The sequence below is a fragment of the Felis catus genome, chromosome B4 (assembly GCF_018350175.1).
Source record: "Felis catus isolate Fca126 chromosome B4, F.catus_Fca126_mat1.0, whole genome shotgun sequence".
Lineage (NCBI taxonomy): Eukaryota > Metazoa > Chordata > Mammalia > Carnivora > Felidae > Felis > Felis catus.
The window spans coordinates 95486175-95505740 of NC_058374.1; the positions used below are offsets into that span (position 1 = coordinate 95486175).

Genomic DNA, 19566 nt, shown 5'->3' on the forward strand with positions numbered 1-19566 from the left:
ACTCTTTTCAGTACTTAGATGAGACACAAAGCCCAGGCGCATTAGAGTCTTTATTTTCCCTAACTGTAAATTCTTAAGTACAGGCATTGTGCAGAGGTGAATATCTTTGCATCTCTGTTATGCAGCACAGAGCAAGGCATTTGATAGGAAGTCAATGAATATTTGTTGGATGAATGAGTAATGAATGAATGCTATTCCATGTATGTAGTCTGCCTATGTAAAGGGGGAAAGTATCACACATAGGATTGTTATCTCTTTCACTAATATACATCTGTTCTGTTCATTGTCTATACCAGCCTTCATCCTGGAACTCTTTACCTAGTAAAGGACACAAGTTACCTGATTTTGGTCCATGCTAGTGAACGTAGGATTTTTAAGACTTATGAGTTCATGTGATATTGAACGTTTCACATCATTTATTTCTAGAAGCTTAACACAATTACCTACCTTTGGGGATCTTACATTTTGTAGATCAACTCTGAGTACAGGTTGATTATGGGTTACTCCCACAATCTTTAGGATCTCAAGGAAGGCTAAGTTGTTTTGTATATGATCCTTTCATATTTTTATGGCAAAGATTAAGAATTTGGTTGCATGCACAAAATGTTATCAGCATTAAATTAAATAAAGTTTTTTCACAGTGGATGTGAAATTGATCAAGATGATATATTACTATTGGGGTACCTGGGTAGATCAGTCGGTCAGACTCTTGGTTTTGGCTCAGGTCATGATCTCACGATTCATGAGATGGATACCACCACCCCCATCCCCTACCCTGGGACTCTGTGCTGACAGCATGGAGGCTACTTGGGATTCTCTCTCTCCCTCTCTCTGTGTCTCTCCCTTCCTTGTGTGCATGTTTGCGTGTGCATATGCACCTGCTGTCACTCAAAATAAATAAATAAACTTTTAAAAAAGGTGGTAAACTAAATAAACATTTTCTTTTGAGTCCAATAAGAAGAGGCCATGTTTAACCATTAAGGCATATGAAATGATACTATAACTCTCTCATTCAGTAAAATTCCTGGTCTAAAAAGCATAGCCCACTAGCCGATGTTCTTTGTAAGCAGATGACTTGAGATACTGGCTTAATACCAAAAGAATAATCAATACTTTCTTTTTCATTAAATTTTCTTGCAAAAGTTCCTTTATGCAACGGGTCAATAGGATACTTATTGCTCAGAGCTTACATAAAAATAGGGTTATGTGGGCTAAGTATTACTGGGATCGTGATCTTTAGTGAGACCTCTGCTTGAAACATACCTTCCTGTTAGTAAGAAAGGGAGCGGCAGCAGCTGGTAACAGTGGGGGTCTTAAATTATGGGACAGCAAGTTATTGTCATTCCCTTACTCCTGTATTCCATAGAACTCACTCTGCAGTGCTCTGACGATGCTGTTGAACAAATGACATAAAGACAGAATTTTCAAAGAATTCTCTCGGTGGCAGAAGACAGCATGAGGGTTTTTTTGATGTTTCAGTTTTGTTCTTATATTCAATAGAAAACAAAGATTGTGATAGTACCATTCTACTTCTCACAATTTGGATTCCTTTCCTTTCAGTGAAACCAATTTCTGTACCTGTTGGTTATTCGGATTGTACTGGAATGATTATAGAAAAAGATGCCCCCTGTCATTAATGCAATGCTCTAGAGGAAAAAAAACTAAGCATCTCTCTTTTAATAGCAGAAACATTTGAAATGTATTAGGAAGGCTTCCTGTGTAAGAATGCCTTATATATCCTCTTAGGCACACGTTTTGTTCTCCTATGAGACTGTATTCATGTTTCAAAAGTCTTATTCTTTGGGATATTGAATAAATTGAGAAGTTGCTATTATTTAGAGCATATATTAAACATATATTTGTGACTGGTTGATTGAAGAATTTGAATTCATTGGGATGTTATGATGAAATAGATTTACTTGTTCCAATAACTTTTATTCAATGCTGAATCTAACCTTCTCATTGGGTAAAATATCTCTTCATGACATCTTGGCCAAATTCCAGAACTTTCCTGATACTCATTGTTATTAGAATAGTTGCAGGTTCTTTATAAAGTTTATCTCCCTTCAGTGTCCAGTGCTAACTAGACATGAATTAGGCACTGTGCATATATTATTCCCTGATAGAACACTATAAAGTAACTACTTTTATCATCCCCATTTTATAGATGAGGAACTTGAGATTCACAGAGGGTAAGTTACTTGTACAATTTGTATAATAACAAGCAGTGAATAATCTCAGCTTCCTGATTCTACAGTCTGAGCAATTTCCAATAGAATACACTAAACAATATTAAACTCTTCATTGCCATTTGTATAACGGGTAGGTCACTTTTTAAAGACAAGTGTTTGTAATCGTCTGGAAGGACATTCTTTAGAATTACATCTTGCTATTTCTCATGAAGGCTCCAGAGGTTAAAGTTTATAAATCTGTTTTCTCCCTTAAGAAAGATTTTTCTTTTGCAATTTTCTTCATGGACCTTGATGTGACCAATTTCTAACACTCAATCGTTAATATACACCAATGGATCGGCAATGTCAATATCATTATTAAGTGCTTAGGATGTGTACAGCACTAACCATAAAATCGAGATTCCTTACTTACAAGTTACATAGCTGAATGTAATGAAGACTCTTGGGCCTTTACTGGTTCTTGTCCAGCTCATTCAGAGAAGGATGGCAGGTTTTGCTTAATAATCATTCCTATGGCATGCATTCCCCATTTTGCCACATTAGTTCTCTTCTTTCACCTATGTTCTCCATTTTCTCTAATTTCTGCTTGACTTCTAAAGCATAGCAACTGTTAGACATTCATTTTAGTTTGCTGCTTGCCTGACATTTTTATTCTTGTGGCCAATATTTGGTCTTCAAACCCATGTTACTGGGAATTGCTGATATGTTTATTTTCAATTTTCCCAAAGAGCTCCCTTAGCAGGTTTGTAGTAATGAGTACAATGATCTGACGCGTTCCTTTTTGAAGATTGACTTAGAAGAGGCTCTGCATATTCTCCCTTCCAAAATTCTCATGATTTTCTTTCTCTTCTCTTGATTGTACACTTATTTTTGTTTTAGTGTTTTTCTACTCTAATGTACTGACTTTATGTAAGCCTTCCTAAGTCTCCTTAGCATTCAGTCATTTTTCTTTGAACAATACTTGATATTATATGACTTGGGATTCCCGCAAAGAACTTAAAGAATCTTAGCAAATATGATAATGTTTATGTTCACCTCAACCAAAATAGCTCACGGGTATGTAATGAGATCCTTTCACCTAATGGTGAAGAATGGTCTTGTGAAGTTCAGCTTAGCTTGGCTACCCAACTTTTTAGGACAAACAAGCCTAATTGTTGCTGTGACTAGGAAAGTAAGACCTCAGATTCAGGATCTAACTCGTCTAAAATTTGCCTGAAATTCTAGTGCTGCTGCTTACTTGCCTATTCAATTATCCAGATCATCTGATTCAAACGGAGTCTTCAGGAGTTTAACTGTTAATCTGTACTTGACTTTCTATACCCCATCTGAATAATTGTCCTTCAAGCAAAGATACACTGAAATAAATTGTAACAGATATTTAAAAAATCATTTTGTTTTATTTCATTTTTCATAATAATAGGTCTACTCATCAATCCCCAACCTCTATTTCCCCCATCCCTACCTCTCACCTCCCTTCTGGTAACTATCAGTTTGTTCACTAGAGTTAAGTCTATTTCTTGGTTCCCCCCCGCCTTTCTCTCTCTCTCTCTCTTCCTTTGCTCATTTATTTTGTTCCTTAAATTTCACATATGAGTGAAATCATATGGTATTTGCCTTTCTCTGATAGACTTTGTTTGCTTAGTATTCTACTCTCTAGCTCCATTTATGTCATGGCAAATGGCAAGATTTCATTCTTTTTTGTGGCCAAATAATATCCATTACACACACACGCACACACACACACTCATTTTATACACACACACACACACACACACACACACACACACTCACACACACACACACACACATACATACATACAAACATACACATACAGTTTATTTACCCATTGACCTGCTGAAGGATGTTTTGGTTGCTTCTAAGTTTTAGCAATTATGAATAAAGCTGCTATAAACATCCATGTGCAGTTCTTTTGTGTGGATATGTCTTCATCTCATTTGAGTAAACACCAAGCAGTGTGAACGCTGGATCGTCTGGTAAGAATATGTTTGGTTTTGTTAGAAACTGACAAACTGTTTTCCAAAGTGGCTGTACCATTTTGCATCCCAGCAACAGTGAGTGGGTTCCTGGTGCTCCACATCCTCACCAGCATTTGGTGCTGTCAGTTCTCTAGATTTTGGCCGTTCTAATAGGTGCGTGGTGGTAGGTCACTGTTGTAATTTGCATTTCCCTGATGCCTTATGATGTGAAACATCTGTTCGCATGCTTATTTGCCATTGATATATCTTCCTAGGTTAGGTGTCTGTTAAATGTCTTTGGCTCACTTTTAATCGCATGGTGTCAAGTTGAGTACCGCGTACCAGGTACCAATCCCAGGGGAAGGGAGATGGGCATCTATATGTAGAGGAGAGTAAAAAGCATCACCATGCCACCCACCAGGAATGGAAGTCCAAACAATTCTTCCCATTGCTTCTTGGTTTCAGAGTCACTAAGGAAATCATAACACAGTCAAGCACTGGATGGAACAACATTTTACTTACATAGAGGAGAGACAGAGCAAGATCAGCTTCAATAGTGGGTGTCAGTCCCCCACTGTCAGAGGATCTTTCCCCCTCTGCTGCCACAGTGGAGAAGGAACCCTGTCCTCTCTAAGTGGATGACAGACAATGACTACTCTTTAAAAAGAGACAGAGTACTCATTGAGCCTGAAACAAAGAAAGATAGTCTCACACAAGGTCAAGTCCAGCAAAGAATGTGAGGGTTTTCTATCTCTTGGTAAGGAAATGTTCCAGGCCCAAGGCCCATCCATACGCAGTAAAGTGGGAGGAGAAAGACTCCTCGTGAGAATGTCTTTCCCAACAGGTTGTTTGTGTTCTTTTTGTTGAATTTGAAGATTTCTTCATGTATTTTTGGTAACAGTCCTTTATCAGGTATGTCATCTGCCAATATTTTCTCCCGGTCTGTGGTTTGTCTTTTCATTTTCTTGACAAAGTCTTTTACAGAGCAGATATTTTAAATTTTAATGGAGTCCAGCTTACCAATTCTTCTCTTTATGGATTCTACCTTTGATATTATATCTAAAAAGTCATTGCCATACCCAAGGTCATCTAGGTTTTTCCCTATGTTATCTTCTAGGGGTCTTATAGCTTTGTATCTTACATTTAGATCTATGATCCATTTTGAGTTAATTTTTGTGAAGGGCTAACTTTTGTGAAGGCTGTTCTAGATTCCCCTTTCTTCTTCTTCTTCTCCTTCTTCTTCTTCTTCTTCTTCTTCTTCTTCTTCTTCAACACAGGAATGTCCACTTGTTTCAGCACCATTTGTTGAAAAGACTATCTTTTCTCCATTGCATTGCTTTTGCTCTGTTATCAAAAATCAGTCGCCTATATTTATGTGGGTCAATTTCTGGACTCTCTATTCTGTTCCATTGATCTATTTGTCTCTTGCCAATACCACACTGTCTTGACTAGTGTCACTTTATTTTTTAAATTATTTTTAATGTTTATTTATTTTTGAGAGAGAGACAGATTGTGAGCAGGGAGGAACAGAGAGGGGGGAGACACAGAATCTGAAGCAGTTTCCAAGCTGCTTCAGCACAGAGCTCGAACTCACCAACTGTGAAATCATGACCTGAGCTGAAGTCAGACACTTAATCGACTGAGCCACCTGGGAGCCTCAACTACTGTCACTTTACGGTAAGTCTTGAAGTCTTTTTTTTCCCATTAAAACTAGGAACAAATAAAGGATGTTTCCTATCAACATTGCTTTTCAACATTGCCCTGGAAGCCCTAGTTAATGCAGAATGACCAGAAAAGGAAACAGAAGGTATACAGATTGGGAAGGAAGAAATAAAGTTGTCTTTATTCAAAGGTGACATGATAGTCTATGTAGAAAATCTGAAATTTTGATATGTATGTTCTCCTTGCAGAAAGTTTTAATTAAGTAAGGTAATTCAGATTTTATATTTAAAATAGTTGGGAAATAAAATTCACTTTCTAGATATGTACCCTCAGCAATCTTGGTAAGATTTTACCTGTTTCATGAGTAATACCTTTAACAGGGTTTTCTTGATGATCCTAAACTGCGATTTAAGGTCTAATTCTTTGTTAAAATAATGACTTTGCTGGACATCTAGTTGTATGCCCTTGTGTGTATAGAAGAAGCTTTTCTTTCAGGCTGAAGGAAAGCAGAATTTAATATTTTTCATTGGATAAAGATGAAAGATTATAGCAACAGTGGAAAGGGAATGGCTTCTATTCTAGAGTGTCCTAGGATACGGTATGCCTACATATAGCTGGAGCAGAAGCACATGTCTTTCATGAAAGAAAGACTCAGGCACAAGCAGCATTGTGTAGGTTCTTTAGTAAAGACTGAGCCATTCTCACCTCCACAGTGCATTGTTGGTACCCAGAAGATATCAAGGAGGTGGCCCCAGCTCACCTGTACTGGTGCAGCGCAGCTATGGCTGGCTGTGACCAGGGTCCTCCTCGGGTAGTTTGCAGGTAACAAACCACGAATAGATCAGAGTGGAGGCAGGTGAGTTGCCTTCATGTGTCAGGCATTCCTGGAACTATCTGCAAACAACTAGAAAGATCAAAGAAAAGGAAGAGATTTGTCTGTCAGTAGATGGGAGTAAGGAGAGAACGGAATTTTAATATTGATTATTTGTTTTCACAGGTTGATGGTCCTAGACAGCCAGAGTCACTCCCCTTTCATAAAGATCCATTTTTATTACAGATAAGGACATGCTGGACATGGAATTCGGGGAATTTTTATGGTCAATAACAGACTTTTCTGTGTGTGCAAGTGTGTAAATTATTTAAAACCCACCGTGTATAGTACCACACAATTAAACTGCTACATATCCATCCAAAATATTTATTTTCACAACTTACATGATCAATATTGACTATTGCAGTTACTTGATTATATCAGAATCCACATCAGGGTGCCTGGGTGGCTCAGTTAAGTGTCCGACTCTTGATCTCAGCTCAGGTCATGATCTCACAGTTCATGAAAGTGCAGAACCTATTTGGGATTCTCTCTCTCCCTCTCTCTCTGCCCCTCCCCAGCTCTCTCTCTCTTTCTCTCTCTCTCTCTCTCTCAAAATAAATAAACATTAAAAAAATCTATATCAACTATTAAGACTGACCAGACCATTATTTTCGGTGTACAGATCCATTCAATGTCTTAAGGTTCATTTTTAAAAAGTGGACTACAGATTGTTTTGTTAAGAGATGACTCACAGAAGAGGTATGAGAGGAACCCTGCTCACACATGAGCTCTTTGGATGGGCAGGAGAATGTGTTTCTCCTCACAAGAGAATAATAACAAGAGACAATATCAACCTGCATTTGCAAAGGAAGATTTTCAGGCCCTTTTTCTTCTCCCATTTTGTATTATTCTCATGTTATTTAGACAGCACAATTATTCCTCTCTACATCATGCAAATGATGAGACCAAAGAGAGGTGCACTGAAAACTTAGTGAACAGGAAAACACAATCCCTTTGCCTAGGATGCCAGCATACTTTCCTTAGACCACTGAAGAACTTTAATTCTCTGTGTGCCCTGTGTTCAGCAAGTGCATTATGAACCATCTCAAAGTTCATTCAAATACATTTAAATTCTCCTATTTTTCTTTCTTTCTCTGGACACTCTACCTGGCTTACCATAGGAATAATAAACCAAAATTGGCAGACCTGAATCACACAGAATGGAAAACTATTTCATTGGTTTAATAGGAAACATCTGCTGGGTTGGTTGGACCACTACTGGCTATACAATTCTTTTATCCTTTGTGCTTTTAGTGATCACTGTATGTGCCTGAATTATTTTCTTAACTACATTGTACACTCTTCCAGGGAATAAATGATCATTTCTACTTTATATTCTTAGCACCTATGCTTAAACATTGGTAGTCATTAAAAATGAATTTTTGTTGATGATGTTTATGTAGAAAAGGGCTTAACATATGCATACACTATGGATCCAGCAGTTTCCAAATGAATAAAAATTGCTGAATGAGTAACTTCTTTCAGGTTATTAAATGTACCATGCAACCTAGGCATGGCTCAACATCTGCTATATTTTGGCTTTTTATATTGTATCACATTTCATACAGGAAATGTCACTATAATACTAACTTTATGATGTTTTCCTCTATTGGTGTATAGTATATTTTGATCTATATGAAGTTCATTCATCCAGAAAACACTTACTAATCTCCTTTTATATGCCAGACACTGGATATGAACTTGGCACATGGGATATGCATAAAATTGGCCCAGACTTTAAGAAACTTTACATTGTATAGCTAATTTAAAACATGTTGTACATTCTTCTGTTTTTTTTCTATTTCCTCTATTGCTTCTTACTCCCCATTTCTCCTTGAATTTTCTCATATTTGTTTATATAGCCTGGCAGCAGCTGTTTAGTAACAAGAGGGCTTCCATTTATTGAGTACTCACTGAATAGCTGTGAGGAATGGTGTTAAGTGCTCTTCACACAATGATGCTTTGTTGATTAGTGCTTAAACCTTAGAGCAAACCTACTAGGTGGTTATTATTGTCTCATTCATGTTATAGCTGAGAAAATAAAGGTTTGGAGTGGTTGCATAGGACCTGTGTCTCATGTAGGGGAGCCAGGGTTGACGCAGACCTTCCTTCTTCGAACTCCACTCACTTACCCACTACATCATAGTGCTATTTAACAAAGGGTGGAGTCAATTATTGATGTAATGACAGACCTTTTGTGGCATGGACACTTTTATTTCTCTAATGTATGTGCATCAATAGGAGCACATGTAGAGAATAGGAAAGTTGTAGAGAGGGGCTTGAAATAAGACCCAGGAAGGCTGGAAGAAGTCAGACTGTTTAGATGAAGAAGAAGAAGAAGAAGAAGAAGAAGAAGAAGAAGAAGAAGAAGAAGAAAGGAGGAGGAGGAGGAGGAGGAGGAGGAGAAGAAGAAGAAACCTTTGAGGGGATATAACATCTCTCTGTGTCTAGGGCTGTGGTATGGAAAGGGAATATTACCTCTTAAACACTACTCCAAGGATACAGCTAGAAAGAGTTCCAAGTTAAAAAGAAACAAGTTTGGGCTTAATACCAGCAAATATTTTCTGATAGAATTGTTACGGAAGAAATAAACTAACTCAGAATGAAGGGAATTCAGCTGGTGTAGAGGTTCTAACATGACAGTGTTGTGAAGGGGTTTCTGCAGAATGGGGAGATCAAAGAGACTGTGACTGTGGTCCTGCCTCTGGCGCTGAAAAATGGTCTTAGAACATCCCCCAGGATTAGCCCTACTGAGCAGTAGATGTCACTGTTTCATAGAAAGAGCGGTAAAGAGGCACCTTCCTGATTGTAAATGGGATACTCAGAAAAGATGTATTCAGATCTCTTTTCATTTTCTACGGAGAAAAGTTTCTAAAAACTATATCTAAGAAACATGCAATGAGAAATCCAATATTTTATAGCATTTTGCTTTAAGAAGTCAGGCCTTATTTTTATTGGAAGGTTTAGTCCAACATTATGGTGGAAGATTATACTAGGTCCAAAGGTTTCCATGTATAAGATGAGATCTAAAAGAAGACAAACTTCTTGTTCCCTAGATGCTGCTGCTTGTATAGAGGATGATATACACACTCTCAATATACGCATACACACACACACACACACACACACACACACATATATATATATATATACCCCCCAACACACACACATTTTGAACAAATGCTTATTCTGTCCCCCTTTCTGGCCCCTTATTATTTCTGTATTTAACTCAAGGTCTTTTCGAAAAAGGGTATGATGTTGTATATATTGACTAGTATTTGTATTTCTCGATTTGTAAGACACTTAAGCTGAGATCACTGTAAATCAAGTTCCAAGCAGAGGGAGCTTTTTCTTGATAATCTGCAAAACCCAAAGGTTGGGAATGAAGCAACTTCTCAGCCCCAGAGAATGTTACAGGGTCACTGACACTGTTTAGCAATAGGAGACAGCAAAGCCCTCTGGACCACATTTCAAGGGTTTCCTCTTCCCTCTGCTTTGTCTTGTCAGTTCCGATGATCCCCACTGGCTCACACAAGACCTGATCCTCATTTGACCTGTCTCTCTGGGGAGCTTTTCTCTGGGAAGACGTTTCTTTCACTTCAAAGAGACTTCAAAGACAGAGAGAGGGAAAAGAGCAGCTGGGGTCCTCAAAACCTGCCCTCTTCCTTGGCTGTGTACTGCTTTCAACAATGGCTTCCTAAGAATCTATAAACGTATGTAACTCATGGTTGCATTCTTTTAAGGAGCTTATAGTCACAGAGGAAGGATGAAATATAGACAAATGACATAATAAAAGGTGGAATGCACCCTAAAATTAGAACAAAGGGCCATATGTTTTAAAATAGGATAGTGAGCTGGAGTAATCACAGAAGGTTTTTTGGAGCATATGAAATTTTAATTAGGATGCTGAAGGATGGGCAGAATTCTAATACTAAGAAAATGCTGGGGAATGACATTGTAAAAAAAAAGAATGGTCACAGTATATATAGATCAAAGGTGGAAAAGGAAGGGATTAGGGGTTCTTGTTCAGATCGGTTGAAATGTGGGGTTCATAACGTGGAAATAAAGCCAAACCAAAATCATGATCATAATCTTGCTCTGCATGTGAGGATAGACATCAAATGGCTTTTGGGAGGGAAAAGATAGTTTTTAAAGGAATGCTTTAGAAAGATACTATGTTGCTGTGGTCTTTTCTGTACAGTGGTGATCTTTATCACGGGAGGCCAGATCATCTGTTGAGAGTAAGGAAGGTATGCATGCAATTGAGATCTTTAGAAGCATGGAAATTTGGGGTAGTTACTATAGGAATTTTGGCTTTAAAGGAGAAAAAGAAAGCACTGCAGTGAGGACCAACAGGCCGAAGTCAGAGAGCACAGATTACGAAACATGAGTTAGCAACTGCCACCATAATGCTTCAGTTAACAGTGCTGGAGTGGAAGCATGGAAAGCAGATGGTGACAGCCACTAAAGGCTAGGAATGTGCATGATGAGTAGGACACAGAGTAAAGAAGACTAGGAAATCTCAGGTACAGAGAGGGCAGTTTTGAGAGTGACTGAACACTAGCTTCTGTTCAAGTGGAAAGAAAATAAAGCATATAGGTGTATCTATAATCTCCAAGCACCTATGTGTGCCAGGTAAGGCTCTAGACAATATTAATAAACTACATGAATTAGATGTTGATGTAATTGTTTTACAGATAAAGAGATGGAGAGTTAGTAAGGCACTAGTAGGACTGGTATGAGACAGAATTGGGATCCAACCCAGATTTGCCTGATGGAGACAGAAGAAAGTGGTTGCCAGTTGCCTTATGGACCGACGGCAGAGCAAAGATAATGAAAGGAGAGGTCTCTTTGGAGAAGCCTGGGTCAAGCCTGTTGGGATGCAAAAGAAGGATGATACAATGCAGGCCAAGGGGAGTTCAATTATTGTCTTGATATTCATTTCATATCTTTGATGCTTTGATAATGAGATTCTCCAGAATTAGTAGAATATGGTAAGACTGGCTCAGCCATGGTAAAAATACCAGTTATAATAAATCTAAGATGAGAGAACAAGATCTAACAGAATATCTCATGATCCTATAAAAAAAATTCTACTCTGGCCGGAAGGAGTCATCCACAGTCAGTCACTCTGCTACAGCCAGGGCCCATCTAAGAGATAACCTCAAGCTGTGAGTCCTGAAGCACCCTGGGGCATTTGGTTGAAGGTGGGAGAGAGTGCCAAAGCCAGGAAACAAGGACACTGAGCCACTGTGGACCAGGTCTAGGCAAGGGTATCTGCCTGGTGACACTGCATGCTTGGCCAGTTCCAGTCTCTGGAAAGAGATTTACAGAGCAAGAGGCTGGGAGCTTGGAAGAAGGAGAGCTGAGACTCGAGCCCTTGTGCAACCTTCACGATTGCCCCCTTGTAAATGCGGTATTGCTCATCACAGACACCTTCGTGTTGAAGAGTTCGTGTTCTGCAGTCAGAGCTGCTTTGGATTCGCACCACTGTCATTTACTCACCAAGTAATTTTGAGCAAAATGACCCCCGGCACTTCAGCTCTTTCATTTCTGTATGAAGGTGGGACTACGATATCTATCAGATTAGCTACTTGATATTTGCCCTACAGCTAATAGTACATACAGTTTACTGGCACATTGCCCGAATTAATAAATGGTAACTGCTACTAGCTGATAGTAAGTCATGGAAAAAAGGAAAGAAACTAACTGCTTAACAACAGAAGTTTGCTTAAAAAATGCCGACCATTGTGTATAAAATCACTCAATTGTATTCATGGTAGGATCTCATTTTTGTAAAAGAAAAGGAAGAGGAGGGTTGGAATAAAATGAGACACAGTGTGAGGATGAATTATCGATTGTCCTGTTTGTGAGTAATATGAGTAATATGTGTTACTTTTGTAATAAAAAAATAAGTTAAACATTTTATTAGAGGGGTTGTACTGAGAAAGTGAAAATGTAGTTCTAAGGAATATTTTTAGGTTTATGTTTCTCATTATTCTGTAATCTCAAATTCAAAATGCTCCAAGGTTTACAAAAGAACATTTTGAGTTCATTTAGTGTTATAACTACATTACAATATTATACCTGGTGAATTCCAAAGAGATACATTTATGACTCCATTTGTATTAGCCCCAATTTTCTCTATTTAAACACAACTGTTTTTATTTGTTCTGTTCCATTTCATTTCGTGTCCATTCGTAAACATATACCACATATTGTAATCATAGAGAATGTCGAGATTTCATATGCCTCTTTCTTCACTTAACGTTTTTCATATTGCCCCATTGTCTCCAGATTTATGACTTTCATGTCTGCTAAGGAATATTCTATCGAGCACCATGATCTTATTTGTCAATTTCTCTAAGGTTTAACATTTCAGATCCTCCCACATTTTTACAAGCATAACCCAATCCCACTGCCATAAACTTTTCTGCAAATGTAATTTTTTTCTTCTTGTGAACTCTTTCCGTAGGGTGAAGTTTTCAGAGGTAGGGCAATATTTTCTAGTTCTTAAAATTTACTGTCAGATCGCATTTCAAAACCACTCTACGGATTTACAATGCCACTCTCCTGACAACTTGCACAGCTGCGTGATCTTTTGGCCCAATCTCACTATTATCATTTATTATCATTTTAATTTGCATTTCACTGATTACTAGCAGGTTTAAGCACTTGCATTGTTAGGTTTACTTTTTATGTTTCTACTGGTAGCTCTGATGCTTGTAAATAAATGCAACTTTTTGAGGTGTGATTGGAGCAAAGAAAGTCCCTTCATCGTTGGCCTTTCTCTACTTGATTTAAATCCAACAAAAAGTATTCATTTTACTTTTGAGGTGCCCCCAAAATGCCAAGTGGCAGAACTGGAGATCAAAAATAGAAAACAAATATACAAATTGTTTTGCTTTCATGTCATTCCACACTCAGGAAAGAAACCAAGGGCCTCAGACTCGTCCTTTCTCAATATTTTGAAGCCTGATGGCACCAATCCAAAGGTCTCCTGGTGGAATTAGTTTTAGGGACAGCCAAAACACTCATACTCTGGACAACAGATTGGATTACTGACCAGGATCAACTCTTAATGGGCCACTTGTTTGGTCGTTATAGCAACAAAACTTAATTTAACATTCCGTTATCCTATCAATGGTTCAGCAACTAACCCTCAAACAGCACATTCTGTTGAGCCTGAAGCCTGCCTTTCTATCTTCTAGAATTCTTATGCCAATGTCCATCTGACAATTTTCAGGCCTTAGTATTTCAGCTGAAAGTTTTCAGAGCTTAGTATTTCAAGCTTGAAATGTGTGCCCCCACTCCCACCCGCCCCCCACAAGGGATCCAGCTTTTCCTCTGGATGTTTGTGTCAACTTAAGTCAGGAATCATAGAGGATGCACACAGTTGCACCGCTGGACAAAATGAGGTGTCACTCATTACATCTGGACTTTGGGAAACTGAGGGAGTTTGATTTGCTTTACTCATTATTCTGGGAGAACCAGAGAAAGCCCCTGCGCTGGCTGAACAAGCAGGTTCTCTCCTTTCTGGAGCTTCCCGGGGTTATAGCTGTCCTTCATTAATCATGCTGAATGTGACTCTTCCTCTAGGACCATTGAGCTCAACAGGCTAAATCACATTTTCAAAGGGCTGGAACTTCATACATATTTCAACAACGACCTAAGAGGTTCCATACACTTTGACGATTTGGGGTAAACGCTTCACAGACTGGTAACCCCTTAGGGAAGCAAATGTGGTAGTTTAACTGTGGCTCTAAATGTAAAACTATACCTGGATATATGTTTGTTCCACTTATAAGAAATTTTACATTCTATCTTTAGCTAAGTGTTACTTACACATTTATACAAAAATGTATGACATTTTTCATCCAAGAACCTATTTTGAATTCAAATTAAAACTGTGTATGTATGCGTTTATGAAGTCTTAGAGTTAAAAAAAGAGTCTTAGGGGTGGAGGCAATGCTTGATTGAAGCCAATATATAAGGCTCCACTACCAGTAAAGAAGCTATAAATATTGTTTCCTGTTGCTCATGTGGAAACATTAAAAAATGTGTTGAACTGAGTCAAATGTATCTTCCTGTGGGTTCTCCCACAAGCTACGATATGCATAGTCTGGATGTGTATTCTATTTAAGAAAACAATGACCTAGATACATTTGATTTTAATTTCTAAGGTTTTTTTTGAAAAGACATTTTATTTTTGCTAACAAGACAATGCTACCAGCCAACCATGAACCCATGTAGAATATATATTTTGAGCGCATTTATTTGCTTTTGCAGTAGTAGGGATGGATTTGATTTTTTTACATGTTATTCCACTTTTTCTGCCTCCAACCAACAGTATACATGGGGGAAATGGTTAGCCAGAATTTAGAGCACAACACAGCTAACTGACCTGCGAAATGATTGGACCCAGAAAACTGTCCTGTTCAGTTTGCCAAAGCAGTTTTCTGTTACATGCTATCCTTTTAAATAGAGACCATGGCAAGCTGGAGCTGGTTACTCAATCTTATTTCTTTAAGACAGGGAAGAATTAATAGTCTCTTGTAAGCAACGTTGCTTCTTTCTACTTGCTTTGTTGTTGACTACATGCCCGAACCATTTAGCAAATCTAATGCAGCAGTTTTTAAAAGGAACTTTCTTCTAACCTGTCAATAATATCAGAAAGCTGAGAGGTTGGGTGATAGTTCCTGACTTTGTTTTGATAAAGGCATCACATTATAACTCTCAGGCAAGAACTTGGTAGTTTGTGTCAGCCTTGCAAAATTCCTAGACAGAGAGAAATTTGCTAAATGTGTGTTCCTCTGTTTTTTAAAGAGCACATTACTTCTATTTTTTATAAACTATTTTTAAGCCAAGGTCACAATGACTTGACCTTGACCTTGAGTCAAGACTCAAGGTCATCCTATCCTGGTTAGGGCCTTAATTTCTTAGGTGCACAAATTTCACAGATTGATATTCTCTCTTTCTCTTTGCCTCTTTCTTCCACTACCTCCCTCCCTCTTTTCCTTTACCACTTCTTCTCCTCCGTCTTCTCCTTTTTCCTCTCTCTCTGTTCTTAACATTGTTTTAAGTATAAAATGTTTTCTTTTGCTGCTTTTGTAATGACATTACCTCCTAAGGATGCCCTTAGGACTGCCTATAGGAATTCACATAGGGTTGGGAGACCTCCCCCAGGATGGTGAAAGCTCCCTCAAGCCCCTCTACTAGGCAGCACCACCTGGACACCCACTCTTTATATTCCATCAAAACACAATATGCTGATCCCCGGTCAAATACTTGATTCTTTTCTTGACGTTACCTGCCTTTGTGCATCTTCTTCTGCTTTCCAGGGTAGATGGTAAATATTCATTTTTGTTTCAATACTCTCAGAAGCATTCTTGTGAGTTCTATATCCTTTCAAAACTCCCTTCTTTGAAATGGGAGCACTCAATAAAAGCGGTACCAGTGATTTTTATGTGTATGGTTTACATTGTGACCATTCACCCATGCCATTTAGTTACTTACGTCAGCCGTTAGTCTTATCAGTTTAGCTGATGTTACTTTGAAACTTTCAAATCTTGTTTAGCTTTAGTTTTAGCTAACATGAAGAGAAGAGTTTGACAGATATGAAATTTAGTGCTATAGATAAATGGATTCATGTAAAAGCTGAGTGAAAGATGGCTTTCCAGTAAATACCTTATCTGTCCTAAATTCTCAGTGAATTATGGCGTGACCATGTAGGCTCGCACACTCTAACGCAACAAGGGTTACCAGGTTTTTTTAATGTTTATTTATTTTTGAGAGAGACAGAGACAGAATGTGAGTGGGTTAGGGGTAGAAAGAGAGAGAGACACAGAATCCAAAGCAGGCTCCGGGCTCTGAGCTGTCAGCACAGAGGTTAGGGAAATCTAATTTACTCATATAGCGTTGAAGAAACAGACACGAAGGTTGTGACGTGCTCAAGGTCACACAACTGGAGGTGGAGTCGACCTGAGCCGAAGTCGGACGCTCAACCAACTGAGCCACCCAGGCGCCCCAAGGGTTACCATTTTTAAAACAAATGCATATGGATAAGTCAGGATTGGTAATCAAACATGCCCTACTTCTGGTATTTCAGACCATAGTAAGGAAAGAAAAAGTTCAATTTGAAAAGCGCCCTCACTTTTCTGCCCCACTCTCTGATGATGAAAAGCACTTAACATTGGCCCTGTTGCTTTGAAAAAAGAGCTCTTGTGCAGATTTGGATTTTAGCCCTGGCTCCACCTCCAGTTGTGTGACCTTGAGCAAGTCACAACCTTCGTGTCTGTTTCTTCAACGCTATATGAGTAAATTAGATTTCCATAACCCCTTCAGCTTAAAAAGTCTACAACTAATACAAAACTAAAAGGATCCATCTATTTAGAAGTAATGAATCCATTTTATTTTTCATTGTGCATTTGAAAAGCAGTCACACAACATGAGTTGGATTAAGTAGAAGACCCAGCCTGAATGAGGCTAGCCAGAACTAAGGTTAGATGAGTATTCAGTCAACCTCCTGAGAACTCTAGACGCTTCCACGAAGTCACCATCCAAAAACATATCACAGTACATTGTTCTCATGAACCCGTCAGTCAGGCGAGGGTCTCCTAATAATAATGGTCAAGTAATTATTACCTTTTATAAGTTATCTTATTCTTTCAGTCAAGAATGAGAAGTTACTGTCTCCAAGACATTGTTTGGGCCAGTGTGTGGGATTACCATATGCATTTTTAAAGATCAAACTTCGAAAGATTTTTAGCAATAAAGCAGGCTACCATGCACATGAAAAAATATACTTCTAAGTGGCAGAGAAAAAGCTCTGATTTTTACAATAGCAAAAGACTTTGAGTCAGATTCTTTGATTAAAATTCAGTTCCCCACGAAGCTTCTCATGTTTCTTATCACTTAAAAAATCATAAAATATTTCTGCTCGAGAGGCATAACTCAAACTCCAATAAAACCTGCATATTTTCTGCATATTTCTTCCCAACAACTATATCAAAGCAATAGTGTTAGGCAGCCTGGGAATAAATGATACTCAGTTTAAGCTTCACCATGGTCTTAAGCCAAATGATGTTGCCAACAGTTCGACAAAGATTAGCTCTAATAGAGAAGAAATGACAGCCTGCAGAATTTCTTCTCAAGTTTCTTCCAATTGTCAGTGAGTCAAAACCACAGTCACTGATGCAACAGCCCAGAAAGAGAAGGGGAGTTGAAAAACTTCCAATAACTGTCAAAGGAACTTCTAGTCTTTCTTAAGTTTTTAAATTAAGTTTTACTCATGTCAACCCCATCAGCACAAAGGAGTAAACTAAGACTGTGTTTATATGACACGACAACAACCAGTCAGTTAAGTGGGGAGGGAACTCCAATTCCTTGATTGACTCCAGTTTTTACTTACAGTTTGCTGTTTCAGTGTATTTAATTGGTCACAGTCTTAACATGCACATACTCAGTCAGTAAAATTCATGTGGCATTTAATCACTACTAACAACACTGTCCAAATTAACTCTGGAAATCTCAGGAATATATAACATAACAGCTCTTAGTCGATGTGAGTGCATGTTCATTTCTGAAAAGCAGTTTTGCTTTGAGCTGTCACTGAGAAACAGTGTAGATGAAAGCAATGTAAAGAGGGTGATAAATGTGGTATCCAAATAAATTAGACCCAGAGTAATTTAAACAATGTAAGGGTTGAAAGAGCAAATCTAACTGCACTGTTATTTAAAGATGAATTCAAACACATACACGTGAAAAATGGTGAGTATTTCAATTATATGAGGTTGTAATTTCAAAATTATATTTTGGATAATAATCCATAATGTTTTGCTTTTTCTTTTTGAAAATTTTATTTTTAAGTAATCTCTGCTGCCAGGGTGGGACTCAAAATTACAACCCTGAGATCAAGGGTCACGTGCTCTACCGACTGAGCCAGGCAGGCATCCTAAACCATAATATTTTAGATTGGCAAAAATAAGAAACAGAAACAATGTCTACTTATTTACCAAATGAATTAGTACATAGGTATCCTATTTTACCTACCTTAACGTTGTGCAGTTTATACATATTACAGACTAACTATTAGCTGCATTTGGTTAAAAATAGTGTATTATTAAGTATTTACGTATTTCAAAGAAAACTAGTATAGCCTAATGAAAAGAAATTTGAATGTGAAGTCAAAATACTTGGGGTCCTTACTAGGCTCAATGCCTTCTGGCTTCTTGACATTGGGAAAGCTATCAGTCTGCCTGAACATGAGTTTCTTAATAAAGAAAGTGAAAAAAAATCTGCCTCACAAGGTTAGACAAAAATTAAATAATCATGATATGTAAAAATTTGTTATAAAATTATAAAGCACCACAAATTATTATTATTGGTTATGGTATGAAATCATTAATCTGCATTATCTTCCCAGGTAGGTATCATTCTACATGTTGTTCACAGGAAGACACTGAGGTTCAAAAGGGTTAGTAATCAATTCAGGAACATATATCAGCAAGAGAATATAGCAAGGATTAAAACCCACATTATCTGACTTCAAAGCCAAATGCCAATGCACAGTGCAGCATCCTACTTCATAATAATGACCTTCTCTGAGATGCTTGTGGATATCCAGGGCACTTTACATCCTTAGTTGTCCATTATATAGGTATTTATCAATATGCAAGTGACTAATCTTATAGCAATCCTTTATTTGAAGTCTTCGATGAACACAAAGTGAGGTCATTTACAAAATGAACTACGTTTGAAATGTAGTTAATCAATATCTTATCTGCAAATTTAGGGCTTTTAAAACTGATGTTTTCATTTAGGGAGATAGTTTATGGATGGCAGGGAGTTAGTGTAGTCAGC

At 38.0% G+C, this 19566-nt stretch overlaps 1 long non-coding RNA gene across 1 annotated transcript; it reads left to right on the forward strand.

Moving 5' to 3' along the window:
• The first annotated feature begins 5709 nt into the window (after window positions 1-5709).
• Window positions 5710-13459, forward strand: LOC109501977. The gene is made up of 3 exons (XR_002160298.3): window positions 5710-5846; window positions 10213-10418; window positions 11403-13459. It is a non-coding gene; the product is annotated as an uncharacterized LOC109501977 (long non-coding RNA).
• Window positions 13460-19566: the final 6107 nt, after the last annotated feature.